Consider the following 17,382-nt stretch of genomic DNA (forward strand, 5'->3'; position numbering starts at 1 on the left):
TTTCTGTTGACACCTATCCGGATTCATTAAAACCCAGCCAGGCCTTTTGTCCTTGAGGCTGACACCTCCAATGTGGGGGCAGGAGAAGTTCTCTCTTAATGTGAAGACTTTCAAGAAAGATTACACCCCTGCGCCTTCTTTTCTAAGATTTTTTCCGATGCGGAGAGAAACTATAACATCGGGAGCCAAGAGCTCCTCACCATCAACATAGCACTCAAAGAATGGTGTCATCTTTTGGAAGGAACTAGTTCACCGATCACAATTCTCACTGGCCACAAAAATCTGTAATATATAGAAGGAGCTAAGAGATTTTGGACACGTCAGGTCAGATGGGCTCTGTTCTTCACCCAGTCCAGTTTTATAATCTCCTTTCATCCAGGCTTGAAGAATACTAAGGCTGACGCCTTGTCCAGACAATTCTCTACCGAAGAGAAAATCGAGACCCATAAAGGCCCCGTTGTTCCCCCTGCCTGCATCACCTCCTCGGTATCATCTCTTCTGTTATATAAGATTCTTCTAGCCCAGTCGGAAGTCCCTGCTCAAGCACCGGTACCTCCTTCAAGACTCTATGTCCCCCACACTTCTACAAAGAGGTTCTATGCTGGGGACATCAATCCAAGTTAGTCAGCCATCTTGGAGTTAATAGAATTGGTGGAGAGAAGAGCTCAGCAAATGAAGGTAAGGGCTGGAGGCCAAAAAAGTTAAAATAAACTATTTATTAAAAATAAGGACACACATTAAAAATACTCTGACGCGTTTCCCGCCGTGGAGGCGCTTTATCAAAGAGTAACACATTCTCCTCTAAACACTGCTTAAGTAAAGGTCAGTAAGGAAAAACGCACCCTAAAGATAATTGAGTTAATTATGCAAACATTATCACACAGATGTAGGAAACAAACACCTATTGGGTAAGACCAAAGTCAAACAGCTGACCATTACAACAGAGTTTGGTGAATAATATATTTAAAATGATGCCTACTTATTAAGCAACAAAATCATCACATTGACAAACAATGGAATATATAAAGTATCAATATCAAGACATCAATATAGCAGAGCAACTACACTGTAATACATAAAATAGTACAGATAGATGCAATACCAGAATGTTAAAACCAAACAAAAACCAGTGTAAAGAAAATAAAAACTGAAATAAACCCTAACAAGAACGAACATTCAGTATATCAATAGATATACAAAAGAGATAATAAGTGCACACCACTGTTTAAAGAAATAATTTCTCAAGGTGTTTATATTTGGTGCTCACCTTCCGTTGATCCTGGCGTCCCAAAGCTGGATCCAAAGTAATAGCAAAATAGGAGAAAGAAAGAGGCACACAAATTGTAGTGGAATCAAATTATTTCAAATGTATTAATGCATCAGAGCTAACAGTGGTTTTAAAGTGATAACACATTAGCACATCTATATATACCCCCAAAGGTCAAATAATTACCTTCCCCAGTCAAAACCAAAAGTGCAGGGCTGCATCCAATCTCACAGCCTAATTGTGCACGCCCCCGACGTCTGACGTCACCACGCGGCGTCGCGTCATGACGCACGCGACGTCACAACGTGATGACGTCATTCAGCCCAGAGACGGCCCACAGTAGGAGTGAGAGAGTGGAGAGTCCTGGAGCCAACCCTAAGATGACTGCCCACAGTGACTGACGGCGTCACGTGGTGTGACGTCACGACGCAAAAACATAATGACGTCATGTTGCTAGGGCAACAGGCACCAAAGGGGGGAAATAACAAACAAATACATAAACAGAGACATTTTACTAACTGATAATGTAGCAGGGCTTATTTCTGGAAGCATAAGGTGAAGCAATTAATAGTGCCATAATGCATCAATGTAGCATTCTATTGCTGTGTCCAATGTAATCAATTGCTGACAGTCCTTTGTGAGAAAGAAGTCCATATAATTGACAGATAGCTGTAAATAGAATGAAACGTTGTTAGAACATTTTGCCATTGTATGTACATATACTGCATATGTTCTTCAGACAATCTTTGTGGCAGGATAGACAACCCTCGTGAAATAAAAATTCATTTTAGTACACAATAGTTAGGGTAACCTTGGAGTGTTAAAAAGGTACAAGGCAGTGGTAAGTGAGTTAGGAGACCCTTAGCAGTCCTGGTCTTTATTGGGGATCATAACCCCGTATTGGCCATCCGCAAAAAAGTGGGTCTACTTAGGAGGCTGGCCCATAATTATAGGAACCAGTGAAGCTCCAATCTTTCATTCATACCCCTAGGGGCAACCGTATCCAGTGTATGGGTCCACTTAGCCTCTTTTTGTAAAATAATTCTCTCTCTATCCCCTCCTCGGCGGAGGGGTTTCACATGATCAATCACTTGATACCTAAGCTGCGAGATATTATGTCCTTTTTCTCGAAAGTGTCTTGCCACTGATGTGTCTGATAATGGGTTCCTGATGTTACTCTTATGTTGAGTTATACGTTCTTTCAGTGAATTAATTGTTTTCCCCACATACAACATCCCACAGGGGCATTTCAGAAGGTATACAATGTAAGAACTTAGACATGTGTAAAAACCATTGGTTTTAAATTTTCTCCCCGTATGGGGGTGACAAAAGTGCTCACCCCTTATTATTCCATTACAATGGATACAGCTCCTGCAAGGAAAAGTACCAAATTGGGGTTTTGTCAGAAATGTTTGATGTGCAGTTTTCAATAAATCAGCTTTGGCCACTCTATCCCTGATGTTACGTGGCCTTTTATAGGTTAGCTCTGATGCATTAATACATTTGAAATCATTTGATTCCACTACAATTTGTGTGCCTCTTCCTTTCTCCTATTTTAGTATATCAATAGATACATGATTATAAGGTGAATATCATAAAATAAACATATATAGACCATCAATAGATATTATAAAAAGTATATGCCTATATTAGATTATGTAAATATTTTAAATTAGATCTAAAAATAAAGAATCTAGATAATCATGTAACATATCAACCTATAATCAAATATTTAAACAAATTATAGATAATTTTTAAACAGTATAAATCACCATAATACGAGACCCAATCCATATATAATAAGCATACAGTAAATACAGCTCAACCCCCTTATAACACTGTGCTTGGGGTCCAAAGAATCGCGCTATAAGCGGATCGCGTTAGACATAATGTACAATTGTATGCATTGTACAATAAAGTACTTAGAATACCAATAATCGTGTTGTCAAGTATACATAAATATAAAAATTGGGAGCCACGCTTGCATCGCGTTATAAGCGGATTCGCGTTGTAACGGATCGCTTTATAATGGGGTTGAGCTGGATATAGACTTAAATATATATATATATATATATATATATATATTTATATACTCTCTATAGCCCTCTGCAGAGAGAGGATTTTCTTAATTTTCAAGATACGCCTTCCAGAACGTCCAAAATCCGAGGCACATTGAGCCACCACACCTCAGACAATATTTAAACTTGTTGTCATTGTTGCTGTTTAACTACAATATGTGATCTTTTTATTTTTTTTGTACATTTTCATGCTTATTTACTCAAAATGTCCTACTTTTTTCCCCACCTATATAAAACTTTGGTACCTAGATTTAAGTTATACAGTGTATTCTATTTACTGCTCCTGGTTTTGATATGCACCAATTACATGAGAATTAAATTGCACCACTAGAATTGTAATATCATCGCTATACATTTATAAACATATAATGTAGCAAGATGTTACAAAAAAAATTGAGCTTTAATCAATATTAATACCTAAAGCATCTAGTGTATCTAAAATAAAAATCCAAAACATTTCCCGTTTATTCACCATGCCCAATCGGTCCCCTCCTCAAGGGGGGACATGAACATGTTCAACACCAGAAAATGTTAAATTCTTGATACCACCCTGTGGACAAACCAAAAATTGAGCAGCCTATCCAAACTTTTATGAACTGCAATTCTAGCTATACTGTACAGTATACCTTTTGGTATGGGTTAAGTTGGGTGGACCATTAGGCCTCTTAAAAAGAGGATGATGGAGCATGGCCGTGTTATGAAAAAAAAGTGATATATCTCACCCAGACATTTTTCCATCTGTCTACAGGGTGGTATCAAGAATTTAACATTATCTGGTGTTGAACAGCTTGCGTGTACTGACTGATATGTGTGGTTGATTTCAAGGGCTGGTTGTTTAAAGTGTGTGCAGTTAGAACCAGAAGGAAAGGGAAGTACTGGGTATACTAGCAGGGGTGGGTGTTTTTTGGGACTGTGCAGTGGGTTAATCTATTTTGAAAGTGTGCTGTAATTTGAAGCCTGTAACTTTTTTTTCCTTTCTCCTGCCTGAGGCAGAGTGGGTGTGGTTGGTTAATTGGCTGGCCTAACACACCTGCAGTTGGTGGGGTTAGTTAATTGATAACCTAACACACCTGGTGGGTGTCCCTATTTAAACAGAGGCTTCTAACGAATACTGGGCTTGCGTGTACTGACTGATATGTGTGGTTGATTTAAAGTGCTGGTTGTTTAAAGTGTGTGCAGTTAGAACCAGAAACAGTTTGAACAAGAAAGCTGTTAAACAAGGTATAGTTATTGAAGTACAGTTTACTGTTAGTACTTCTAAACTTCATAGTTGCTATAATGAGCAGGATTGAAAATGTCACTCAATGCAAATCTTGCCACATGTATGTGCACTTGGAGCAGCTGTTCCAAGGAGCATACCGCTGTGAAAAGTGTGAGCGGGTGGTCTCTTTAGAGTCAAAGATTGCTGATCTGAAGAGGCAACTTGCAATATTGAGGGACATTGGCAATCTTGAAAGGGAATTAGAGCTCACTGAGCAGGCCCTTGCTTCGACTAGTGGTGCAGATGGTGGCGCTGTTAGTGAGGAGCAGGTAGGTAGCTTGGTTGCTGTTAGTGAAGAGCAGGTAGGTAGCTGGGTGACAGTTAGAAGGGGAAGCAGGGGCAATAGGGAGAGGCAGGTTGTTTCTGAGCTGACACATCCCAATAGATTTGCCATGTTGAGTGAAGATATTGGGAATGTTGGGGCAGAAATGGCAAGGCTGGGGAGACCAATTCCTCTAGCAGCCAGGGGAATAGTTCCTCCAGCACAGTGGGGACTCAGGATGCTCAGATACAAAGAAAGATTGTGGTGGTAGGGGACACCAATATTAGGAAGGTAGATAGGGCAATCTGTTGCCAGGACCGCATGAACTGAACAGTTTGTTGTCTCCCGGGTGCTCGGGTTAGGCACATTGCAGATCGGGTAGACAGATTGTTGGGGGGGGCTGGGATTGACCCGGCGGTCTTGGTACACGTTGGTACCAATGACAAAGTTAGAGAAAGATGGAGGATCCTAAAAAATGATTACAGGGATCTAGGCCAAAAGCTTAAGGCAAGGACCTCCAAGGTAGTATTTTCTGAAATACTACCAGTGCCATGCGCTACCGCAGGGAGACAGTCAGAGATCAGGGAGGTTAATGCATGGCTAAGAAAGTGGTGCAGGAAGGAGGGGTTTGGGTTTTTAGAGCACTGGGACTCCTTTTCTGAGAGGTGCCATCTATATTCTAGGGACGGATTGCACCTCAATGAAGAGGGATCTTCTGTGCTAGGGGGGAGAATGCTAAAAAGGTTGGAGGAGATTTTAAACTAGGATGGAGGGGGGAGAGGAATGAAACAGATGATGAACTAAATGGAATAGATGAGGATACAAGGTGGTATGGAGGTAGAATGGGGGCAAGTGCAAGTTTGACAAGCAGTGAGACACCCATAGTAAATACAGATAATACTAGAAAACTTCTAAAGACTAAACCAAGTGGGCGCAGAAAGGAAGGAGCAGATAAGATAATAGTACAGGCTGAAAAAAACCTGAAATGCATGCTTGCTAATGCAAGAAGCCTGACAGATAAAATGGGGGAGCTTTAATTAATAGCTGCAAGGGAGCAGTATGATATCATAGGCATTACTGAAACATGGTGGGATGAAACTCATGACTGGACAGTTAATTTAGAGGGTTATTCTCTTTTTCGGAAGGATCGAACAAATAGAAGGGGAGGTGGAGTATGTCTATATGTTAAACCGGATCTAAAACCTATTATAAGGGATGATGTCTATGAATGGAATGATGAAAATGTAGAGACTTTGTGGATAGAAATTAGCAGCGGAGGTAAAAGTATAAAGAAAATGTTTGTGGGAATATGCTATTAACCACCAAATATCTGTGAGATTGAGGAAGCTAAAATACTTTTGCAAATGGAGAAGGCATCAAAACAGGGTCATGTTTGCATAATGGGGGATTTTAATTATCCAGACATAGACTGGGGCAATGAGATTAGCGTTACAACAAAAGGAAACAGGTTTTTGGGGGTGCTTAAAGACAATTATGCGCCCCAAATTATTGAGGAACCAACCAGGAGAGGGGCAGTCCTGGATTTGGTCATATCAAACAATGTAGAAGTAATAACAAATATTCAAGTCCTGGAACACTTGGGTAACAGTGATCATAACATGGTCTCATTTGAAATAAATTATCAAAAAACAGATTACTTGGGTTCAACAAAGACCTTCAACTTTGGAAAGGCACATTTTAATAAACTGAGGTCTAATCTAGTAGTAATACAATGGGATAATGTTTTTGCAGGGAAAAATGTAGAAGATAAATGGGCAGTCTTTAAAACATTGTTAGAAAAGCACACTTATCAGTGTATACCCTTGGGTAATAAGTATAAAAGAAATAAGTCAAAACCAATGTGGCTAAATAAACAGGTAGGGGAGGAAATGGACAAGAAGAGGAAGGAGTTTAGATTCTTTAAGTCAGAAGGGACAGAGGCATCGTATCAGAATTATAAGGAATGTAACAAAAATTGCAAAAGGGCAATCAAATTAGCAAAAATGGATAATGAAAAAAGAATTGCAATAGAAAGTAAGGTCAACCCTAAAAAATTCTTTAAGTACCTTAATAACAAAAAAATGAGAAAAGAAAATATAGGACCCTTTCAGTGTGAGATGGGTAGGCAGATTATTGGAGATAAGGAAAAAGCTGAGATATTAAACAAATTCTTTGCCTCTGTGTTTACCAGGGAAGAATCAAGTTCAATAGTAGTGCCGCAGGAGGAAGCCACAACCTCCATATTAATGAACAATTGGTTAACTGAGGAAGAAGTTCATAAGCGACTTGAACAAATTAAAGTTAATAAGGCACCTGGCCCCGATGGCATACATCCAAGAGTTCTCAAGGAGTTAAGCTTAGTAATAGCAAAACCATTATATTTAATATTCAAGGACTCCATTTCCACAGGATCAGTACCACAAGATTGGCGTAAAGCAGATGTGGTGCCTATATTTAAAAAGGGAGCTAGATCACAACCGGGAAATTACAAACCTGTAAGCCTGACTTCAATAGTAGGGAAACTACTTGAAGGTTTAATATGGGATAATATTCAGGAATACCTAATGGAAAATAAAATTATTAGTAATAGTCAGCATGGATTTATGAAGGATAGATCTTGCCAAACTAACCTTATTTGTTTCTTTGAGGAGGTAAGTAGGAATCTAGACCAGGGTAATGCCGTTGATGTGGTCTACTTAGATTTTGCAAAGGCTTTTGATACGGTTTCACACAAGAGGTTGGTGTACAAAATAAAGAAAGTTGGACTCAGTAATAATATATGCACCTGGATTGAAAACTGGTTAAAGGACAGACAACAGAGGGTTGTCATAAATGGAACTTTTTCAGGTTGGGCTAAAGTCGTGAGTGGAGTACCTCAGGGATCGGTACTGGGACCCCTGCTTTTTAACTTGTTTATTAATGACCTTGAGGTTGGGATCGAGTGCAAAGTCTCCATCTTTGCTGATGATACTAAATTGTGTAAGGTAATAGAATCAGAGCAGGATGTAAATTCTCTTCAGAAGGACTTGGAGAGACTGGAAACGTGGGCAGGTAAATAGCAGATGAGGTTTAATACAGATAAATGTAAGGTTATGCATTTTGGATGCAAGAATAAAAAGGCGACTTACAAATTAAATGGAGATATATTGTGGGAATCCTTGATGGAGAAGGATTTAGGAGTGCATGTAGACAGCAGGCTTAGCAATAGTGCCCAATGTCATGCAGTAGCTGCAAAGGCAAACAAGATCTTATCTTGCATCAAACGGGCAATGGATGGAAGGGAAGTAAACATAATTATGCCCCTTTACAAAGCATTAGTAAGACCACACCTTGAATATGGTGTACAATTTTGGGCACCAATCCTAAGAAAAGACATTATGGAACTAGAGAGAGTGCAGAGAAGAGCCACCAAATTAAAAAAGGGGATGGGCATTCTAACTTATGAGGAGAGGCTAGCTAAATTAGATTTATTACATTAGAAAAGAGGCGTCTAAGAGGGGATATGATAACTATATACAAATATATTCAGGGACAATACAAGGAGCTTTCAAAAGAACTATTCATCCCACGGGCAGTACAAAGGACTCGGGCCATCCCTAAAGGTTGGAGGAAAGGAAAATTCACCAGCAACAAAGGAAAGGGTTATTTACAGTAAGGGCAGTTAAAATGTGGAATTTATTATCCATGGAGACTGTGATGGCAGATACAATAGATTTGTTCAAAAAAAGGTTGGACATCTTTTTAGATGGGAAAGGTATACAGTGATATACCAAATAAGTATACATGGGAAGGATGTTGATCCAGGGATTAATCCGATTGCCAATTCTTGGAGTCAGGAAGGAATTAATCTTTCCCCTTAATGGGTTTTTTTGTTTGCCTTCCTCTGGATCAATAAGTATAGATATAGGATAAAGTATCTGTTGTCTAAATTTAGCATAGGTTGAACTTGATGGACGGAAGTCTTTTTTCAACCTCATCTACTATATAACTATGTAACTAGGTCCTTTAGGTATTAATATTGATTGGGAGCTCAAACATTTTTTGTAACATCTTGGTAACATTTTTTTAATTTTTTACAACCTTTATATACATCTTTGTCAGCCTTTTATAATGATTATATATTTTCTATTTGATTTATGTTCATTTTCTTGATTCCATATGTCGTGTTCTCATTATGTTCTTTTTTATATTTCACTGTGTTTATTGTCTATTTTTGAAGTGAAACTTCCTTAGTGGCACCTCATTCGAACTGGGGCAAAAATGGATTGTGGAGACAGAAATGAAACGGATGTGACGTCAGTGCTGGCAGTTGAGGCCGGGCTGTGTTCTGGCTCAGCCCGACCCCAACACTGACATCACACCCGCTCCACAAATCAGATGCTCCTAACGGCCGCTGCTCCCCCTATATGGCTGATGACATGCGGCGGCGGTGGCGATAGCCGCTGGCGCCGCTCCTAACGGCCGCCATTCCCCCCGCACATCCGCTGCCAAGCCGCGCATGCTCAGTAATCATGGGGACTGGAGGAAAGCCACGCATGCGCAGAAGCGGTTGGCAGCGGCGCTGTTCCCCGCCCGCTGCCACGGCTGTTGACATGTGTTGCCGTTCCCCGTCTGCTGCCCGGGACAGCAGAGACCGCCCGACCGGGACAGCCCCCCCCCACCCTTTCCTAACCCGAATGGGACCTCCCTCCCAGCCCACACATGGGCCCGCCTAACTTCCACTACCGCTGCCATGCCGCGCATGCGCAGAAGCGGCTGGCAGCGGCGCCATTCAGCCCTCCAGTGACGCGGGCGTTTGCGGGCCCCCCAGGAAGCGGTGGTACAAAAATCCGGGCGCAACCCGCGCGAACCCCCCCCGGACCCCCCACACACTGACGGACCCCCCCGGACCCCCCCCACACACTGACGTACCCCCCCCACACACTGACTGACCCCCCCGGACCCCACCACACACTGACAGAACCACCCAGACCCCCACACACACTGACTGACCCCCCCAGACCCCCACACACACTGACTGACCCCCCCCAGACCCCCACACATACTGACTGACCCCCCCCAGACCCCCACACATACTGACTGACCACCCCAGACCCCCACACATACTGACTGACCACCCCAGACCCCCACACACACTGACTGACCCCCCAGAGACCCACACACACTGACTGACCCCCCCAGACCCCCACACACACTGACTGACCCCCCCAGACCCCCACACACACTGACTGACCCCCCCAGACACCCACACACACTGACTGACCCCCCCAGACCCCCACACACACTGACTGACCACCCCAGACCCCCACACACACTGACTGAACCCCCCAGACCCCCACACACACTAACTGAACCCCCCAGACCCCCACACACACTGACAGACCCCCACACACACTGCCTGACCCCCCCAGACCCCCACACACACTGCCTGACCCCCCCAGACCCCCAAACACAGTGCCTGACCCCCACAGACCCCCACACACACTGACCCCCCCAGAGCCCCACACACACTGACTGACCCCCCAGACCCCCACACACTGACCCCCCCAGACCCCCACACACACTCACAGTCACACGCACACTCAGTCACACACACTCAGTCACACTCACATGCACACTCACAGTCACACGTACACTCAGTCACACTCACAGTCAGACGCACACGCACAGTCACACGCACACGCATAGTCACACGCTCAGTCACACGCACACTCTCGGTCACACGCACACTCTCAGTCACACGCACACTCTCAGTCACACGCACACTCTCAGTCACACGCACACTCTCAGTCACACGCACACTCTCAGTCACACGCACACTCTCAGTCACACGCACACTCTCAGTCACACGCACACTCTCAGTCACACGCACTTTTTTTGCCCCATCACGAATGAGGTGCCACTAAGGAAGTTTCACTTCAAAAAAAAAAGAGTAGTGGGATTAGGTCATGAAACCTAGACAATGACAATGAAGGACAATGAAGGACCTAGACAATGACCTAAATTACTTACCTCTCTCAATAGGGCGCACAGGATTGGTCCACAAAAACTTAACCAAGCTAACCACCTGCAATCATAAAAATGTTGATTACATTTTACTGACAAAGTGAAACTATTGGAAACCTACGGGAAATGTAAGAAAGTGACCTATAAAGAACATCCAATATAACTTTTTCAGGACTACTCACACGTTTCGTCCAAACTCAGGGAGGTTGGACATCTTTTTAGATGGGAAAGGTATACAGTGATATACCAAATAAGTATACATGGGAAGGATGTTGATCCAGGGATTAATCCGATTGCCAATTCTTGGAGTCAGGAAGGAATTAATCTTTCCCCTTAATGGGTTTTTTTGTTTGCCTTCCTCTGGATCAATAAGTATAGATATAGGATAAAGTATCTGTTGTCTAAATTTAGCATAGGTTGAACTTGATGGACGGAAGTCTTTTTTCAACCTCATCTACTATATAACTATGTAACTAGGTCCTTTAGGTATTAATATTGATTGGGAGCTCAAACATTTTTTGTAACATCTTGGTAACATTTTTTTAATTTTTTACAACCTTTATATACATCTTTGTCAGCCTTTTATAATGATTATATATTTTCTATTTGATTTATGTTCATTTTCTTGATTCCATATGTCGTGTTCTCATTATGTTCTTTTTTATATTTCACTGTGTTTATTGTCTATTTTTGAAGTGAAACTTCCTTAGTGGCACCTCATTCGAACTGGGGCAAAAATGGATTGTGGAGACAGAAATGAAACGGATGTGACGTCAGTGCTGGCAGTTGAGGCCGGGCTGTGTTCTGGCTCAGCCCGACCCCAACACTGACATCACACCCGCTCCACAAATCAGATGCTCCTAACGGCCGCTGCTCCCCCTATATGGCTGATGACATGCGGCGGCGGTGGCGATAGCAGCCGGCGCCGCTCCTAACGGCCGCCATTCCCCCCGCACATCCGCTGCCAAGCCGCGCATGCTCAGTAATCATGGGGACTGGAGGAAAGCCACGCATGCGCAGAAGCGGTTGGCAGCGGCGCCGTTCCCCGCCCGCTGCCACGGCTGTTGACATGTGTTGCCGTTCCCCGTCTGCTGCCCGGGACAGCAGAGACCGCCCGACCGGGACAGCCCCCCCCCACCCTTTCCTAACCCGAATGGGACCTCCCTCCCAGCCCACACATGGGCCCGCCTAACTTCCACTACCGCTGCCATGCCGCGCATGCGCAGAAGCGGCTGGCAGCGGCGCCATTCAGCCCTCCAGTGACGCGGGCGTTTGCGGGCCCCCCAGGAAGCGGTGGTACAAAAATCCGGGCGCAACCCGCGCGAACCCCCCCCGGACCCCCCACACACTGACGGACCCCCCCGGACCCCCCCCACACACTGACGTACCCCCCCCACACACTGACTGACCCCCCCGGACCCCACCACACACTGACAGACCCACCCAGACCCCCACACACACTGACTGACCCCCCCAGACCCCCACACACACTGACTGACCCCCCCCAGACCCCCACACATACTGACTGACCCCCCCCAGACCCCCACACATACTGACTGACCACCCCAGACCCCCACACATACTGACTGACCACCCCAGACCCCCACACACACTGACTGACCCCCCAGAGACCCACACACACTGACTGACCCCCCCAGACCCCCACACACACTGACTGACCCCCCCAGACCCCCACACACACTGACTGACCCCCCCAGACACCCACACACACTGACTGACCCCCCCAGACCCCCACACACACTGACTGACCACCCCAGACCCCCACACACACTGACTGAACCCCCCAGACCCCCACACACACTGACTGAACCCCCCAGACCCCCACACACACTGACAGACCCCCACACACACTGCCTGACCCCCCCAGACCCCCACACACACTGCCTGACCCCCCCAGACCCCCAAACACAGTGCCTGACCCCCACAGACCCCCACACACACTGACCCCCCCAGAGCCCCACACACACTGACTGACCCCCCAGACCCCCACACACTGACCCCCCCAGACCCCCACACACACTCACAGTCACACGCACACTCAGTCACACACACTCAGTCACACTCACATGCACACTCACAGTCACACGTACACTCAGTCACACTCACAGTCACACGCACACTCGGTCACACTCAGTCACACGCACACTCAGTCACACTCACAGTCAGACGCACACTCAGTCACACTCACAGTCAGACGCACACGCACAGTCACACGCACACGCATAGTCACACGCTCAGTCACACGCACACTCTCGGTCACACGCACACTCTCAGTCACACGCACACTCTCAGTCACACGCACACTCTCAGTCACACGCACACTCTCAGTCACACGCACACTCTCAGTCACACGCACACTCTCAGTCACACGCACACTCTCAGTCACACGCACACTCTCAGTCACACGCACTTTTTTTGCCCCATCACGAATGAGGTGCCACTAAGGAAGTTTCACTTCAAAAAAAAAAGAGTAGTGGGATTAGATCATGAAACCTAGACAATGACAATGAAGGACAATGAAGGACCTAGACAATGACCTAAATTACTTACCTCTCTCAATAGGGCGCACAGGATTGGTCCACAAAAACTCAACCAAGCTAACCACCTGCAATCATAAAAATGTTGATTACATTTTACTGACAAAGTGAAACTATTGGAAACCTACGGGAAATGTAAGAAAGTGACCTATAAAGAACATCCAATATAACTTTTTCAGGACTACTCACACGTTTCGTCCAAACTCAGGGAGTTTGTGCCGCTATGCAAAGAACTACAGTATTTCAACGAGGCTTCACATTTGCACTGTTATACCTGGAAAGGCTTAAGATCTTTCAAGAAGATGGAGTTCTCTGGATGAACTCTCCTAAGGAAGAATCTGATTTCCTAAAAGCAACACCTACAATACCAAAAACTGCAGAGGACACTATCGGTACAGGATGGACAGTCAAAAAAGCTACTGGGCAAATACTGTACTTGTCTTTATTAAGCTAAACATTTTTTTTACAATGTTTGTATTTTTCAGGTATATGTTGAGCTTGATATTCCATGCAGTTAAGATTTAAGATTAGTTTATTTCCCTCTATTTAAGATGCAGATTACAAAAAGGTTCAAGATACCATTGTTACTCAACCACCTGTTAACTCTCTTGGTTTCATATTTAATGTTTCAGGTTTCTTGTTGGCAGTGAGAAAGTGAACTTTCTGCTTACCAGTGAAGACGTCTAAGGCGGTTCCAGATTATTAGAGCAAGACCTCTTAAATGTCTGGGAGTAGCCCACCCCCACGACGTCTATAGCAGAATCGACTACTTCTTCATTTCTAGTAGACTGGTTCCCTTGGTCGCCCAGGCTTTGATCCATGATATTTCATGGTTAGACCATGCGCCTATAGAGCTGAGGTGCAACCAAATTCGCCCTGATAGACCCGGTGCAAATTGGAAATTAAATGAGTCACTCCTTAAGATCCCAGCTATATGCGACTCAGTCGGAGAGGAGATAGATCAATTCTTCACGACTAATTATGGTTCGGTGAGCTCCGACCTCACCCTCTGGGAGGCCCATAAGGCAACCATAAGGGGCACTTTAATTGGTATTGCCGCCCGTAGAAATAGAGAGCGTAATAACAAGATAGCAGCCCTCCAATCCAAATTAAATTCCCTCACATCAAGACACAAACTGACGCAAGATCCGAGGGTCCTATTGGAGTTAAAGAACATCAAAATCGAACTAAACCTACTATTGGTCTCCCAGGCTGATAAGTCTCTGAGTTGGTCACGGAGGAAATTTTACGAAAAGGCGAACAGGCCGGATACCATGCTAGCGTGCAAACTAAACACTAGACAGCCTAATTATAACATACAGGCGGTGCGTCTGAAGGACGGCTCCTCCACATCCAACCCAAAAAGCATAGTCGAGGAATTTAAATCATTCTACGAAAATTTATATAATGGAGAAAAAGTGGCACATAACTCCAAAACGGCAAGGGCCACGGAAGATTTTCAAGCACGGTCCAACCTAACAGGGCTGAGCGAGCAGGACAGGGAGGGGTTGGAGGCTGATTTCACATTAGAAGAACTTACCCAGGTCATCACGGACCTTAAACCCTCAAAGGCACCGGGGCCAGATGGGTTTTCGGGGCAGTATTATAAGGCGTTCGCAGAGAACCTAGCCCCATGGTTGCTCCGAATGTATAATGCTATATTAGCAGGAGCCCCGTTCCCGGAGCAGATGCTCCAGGCGTCAATCTCAGTTATCTATAAACATGGGAAAGATCCGCAGGACTGTAAAAGTTATAGACCAATTTCCCTAATTAATACAGATGTTAAAATATACGCCAAACTACTGGCCAATAGATTAAGTCTTATCCTGCCCAGACTCATACATCCAGATCAAGTCGGCTTTATAATGGGTAGACAAGCTGCGGACAACACCCGACGAATCATTGATCTGCTAGAAATAACCACTAATCAGAAATTAAGCGTTATGATGTTGAGTCTGGATGCGGAAAAAGCGTTTGACAGGATTGACTGGCCCTACTTAAAACAGACGCTTGGGGCATTCGGCTTTGGGGAAAGGGTGAGTTGGGCGATAATGTCGCTATACTCGGGCCCCTTCTGATTGGCTGTGCTGGCATTGCCTTTAAGTGACGTCATCACATTTTTTTACATCGGCCAAAACACATGGTTTTCACGGCCCAATCAGGGCCGTGGGAACCATATGACGACAAATGTGACGTCATAGGCCTTTAAAAGCCTATGTCGTCTCATTTTGAAGGCAGACGCCGAGGAGGACGGACCTCCTCCTGAAGATTGAAGACCAGGGCGTGGCACCGGACGTCAAGAAGACCCCGGAACAAGGTATTTTAATACAGATTCACTAAGAATAAAACTAGTACAACCCTTGATTGTCATGTTTTATTATTTTAATGTTTCATTTGTTATGTTTTTTTCTTTTATGGTTTCCTGTTCCTGGATCGTTTCGTGGATTTCTTCGTGGCTTGGTTCCTGGATTGGTTCCTGCACTTGTTCTTGGATTGGTTCCTGGTTTGGTTCCTGCACTTGTTCTTGGATTGGTTCCTGGTTTGGTTCGTGGATTTGTTCCTGGATTGTTTCGTGGATGGTGTCGTGGATTGGTTCGTGAGTAAGCTGATCAACCGGAGTCGGTGGGGGCAAGTAATGGTAAGTTAAATAAAGAAATGTACTTAATGTAACTGTTATTTTTGTTGCTTTTTCATGTTTTCATTTTTTATAATGCATATCATTTCTTCCCACTGTATGTATGTCTGTATGTATGTGTACAGATATATACAGGGTAAGAAATGATAGTGTTGTTAAAGCTTCTTATTCTGTATTGTTAATCATTGTGGCTATGCATTGATGTGTGCTAAATGTATTTTATTTTTAGACAGATGTAAGTTTTGGGCTTCCAGGCCGTACAGTAGGATATGGAAAGCCTTGCTTTAGTATATTGTAATTGTTGGTGTACTTTTTTCTATGTTTTGAAGTTGTTCTCTGTTAGGATAGCTTTAGTTCATTGTGTAATTGGTATGGATGGTATTTTAATTGTTTAGGGATGTAAGTGATGTGTGGTAATTCATTGATGGTGAGTTTATTGGATTAAATAATATACATCTTGTGATGTATGGTGATTTGAGTGGGATTATTGTATTGTTAACATTGATTTGCAGCGTGTACATGCAGTTTACATGTTATGCTACATGTATACACTGTAAATGCAATGTTTTATGAGGCATGTGAGCCTACAGATTGAATGATTAAATGGAATTTGGTTAGGCAATGGGTATTTATTTCACTGAGGATGTTATGCATAACTGTTGTAGGCATTGCAGGATGGCTTCACCCCTTAATTACCTTTCAGGTTAGTACCCGATAAGGTGATTAAGGGGTTCAGTGTTATGTTAATGATATTCAAATGTTGTGGCTATTTATAATGTTGGCAACGGACCCCAAGGATGATGCTGGCGACGGAGACTTCTTATTGATGAGGTTAGTACAATTTTCTTTACATTTTAATGGTATTGAATGTGTTTAATAATGGCCAAATAATGTATTATCCCTATGTGGATAATAGTTATTTGGCACATTATTGTACTGTATGTGCTGGGGGAGGGGGTATTAGGCCCAAGGGTATTTGGTAGGACTCCCCTGTGGGTATTGGGTGAGGGTGGTTGGGGGGCTTTGTGGGGGAGGCTATGTGGGTGATGGTGGCTTAACCCCTTAATAACTGTAGCGGTTAATAACCGCCATGGTGATTAAGGGGTTAGGGGACATTAATTTGGATGTTGTAATTCTTGTGTTTGTTTTGCAGAAGCGGATGGGGCATGGGCAGGATGAAGATGAGGATGGCCTTCATCGTGGCAGTGGGACATGGGTGAGTGCTATATGTATTTAATGTCTTTATTGTTGTGTATGTATTTTAAATGGACAACTGCACTATTATCCATTTGTGGATAATAGTCATTCTGCCCAT

General features: G+C 44.0%; 1 long non-coding RNA gene across 2 annotated transcripts in view; it reads right to left on the minus strand.

Annotated features, from left to right (window-relative positions):
- Window positions 1-1,104: 1,104 nt before the first annotated feature.
- LOC142491123 (uncharacterized) overlaps window positions 1,105-17,382 on the minus strand; it is a 62,722-nt gene continuing 46,444 nt past the window's right edge. For both annotated transcript variants that reach the window (XR_012800289.1, XR_012800288.1), the window contains exons 3-5: window positions 13,446-13,500; window positions 10,881-10,935; window positions 1,105-1,936 (exon numbers count right to left, since the gene is read on the minus strand). This is a non-coding gene — a long non-coding RNA (uncharacterized LOC142491123). The remainder of the gene's footprint in view (window positions 1,937-10,880; window positions 10,936-13,445; window positions 13,501-17,382) is intronic.

The sequence above is a fragment of the Ascaphus truei genome, chromosome 3, assembly GCF_040206685.1.
Source record: "Ascaphus truei isolate aAscTru1 chromosome 3, aAscTru1.hap1, whole genome shotgun sequence".
In the NCBI taxonomy this organism is placed as follows: domain Eukaryota; kingdom Metazoa; phylum Chordata; class Amphibia; order Anura; family Ascaphidae; genus Ascaphus; species Ascaphus truei.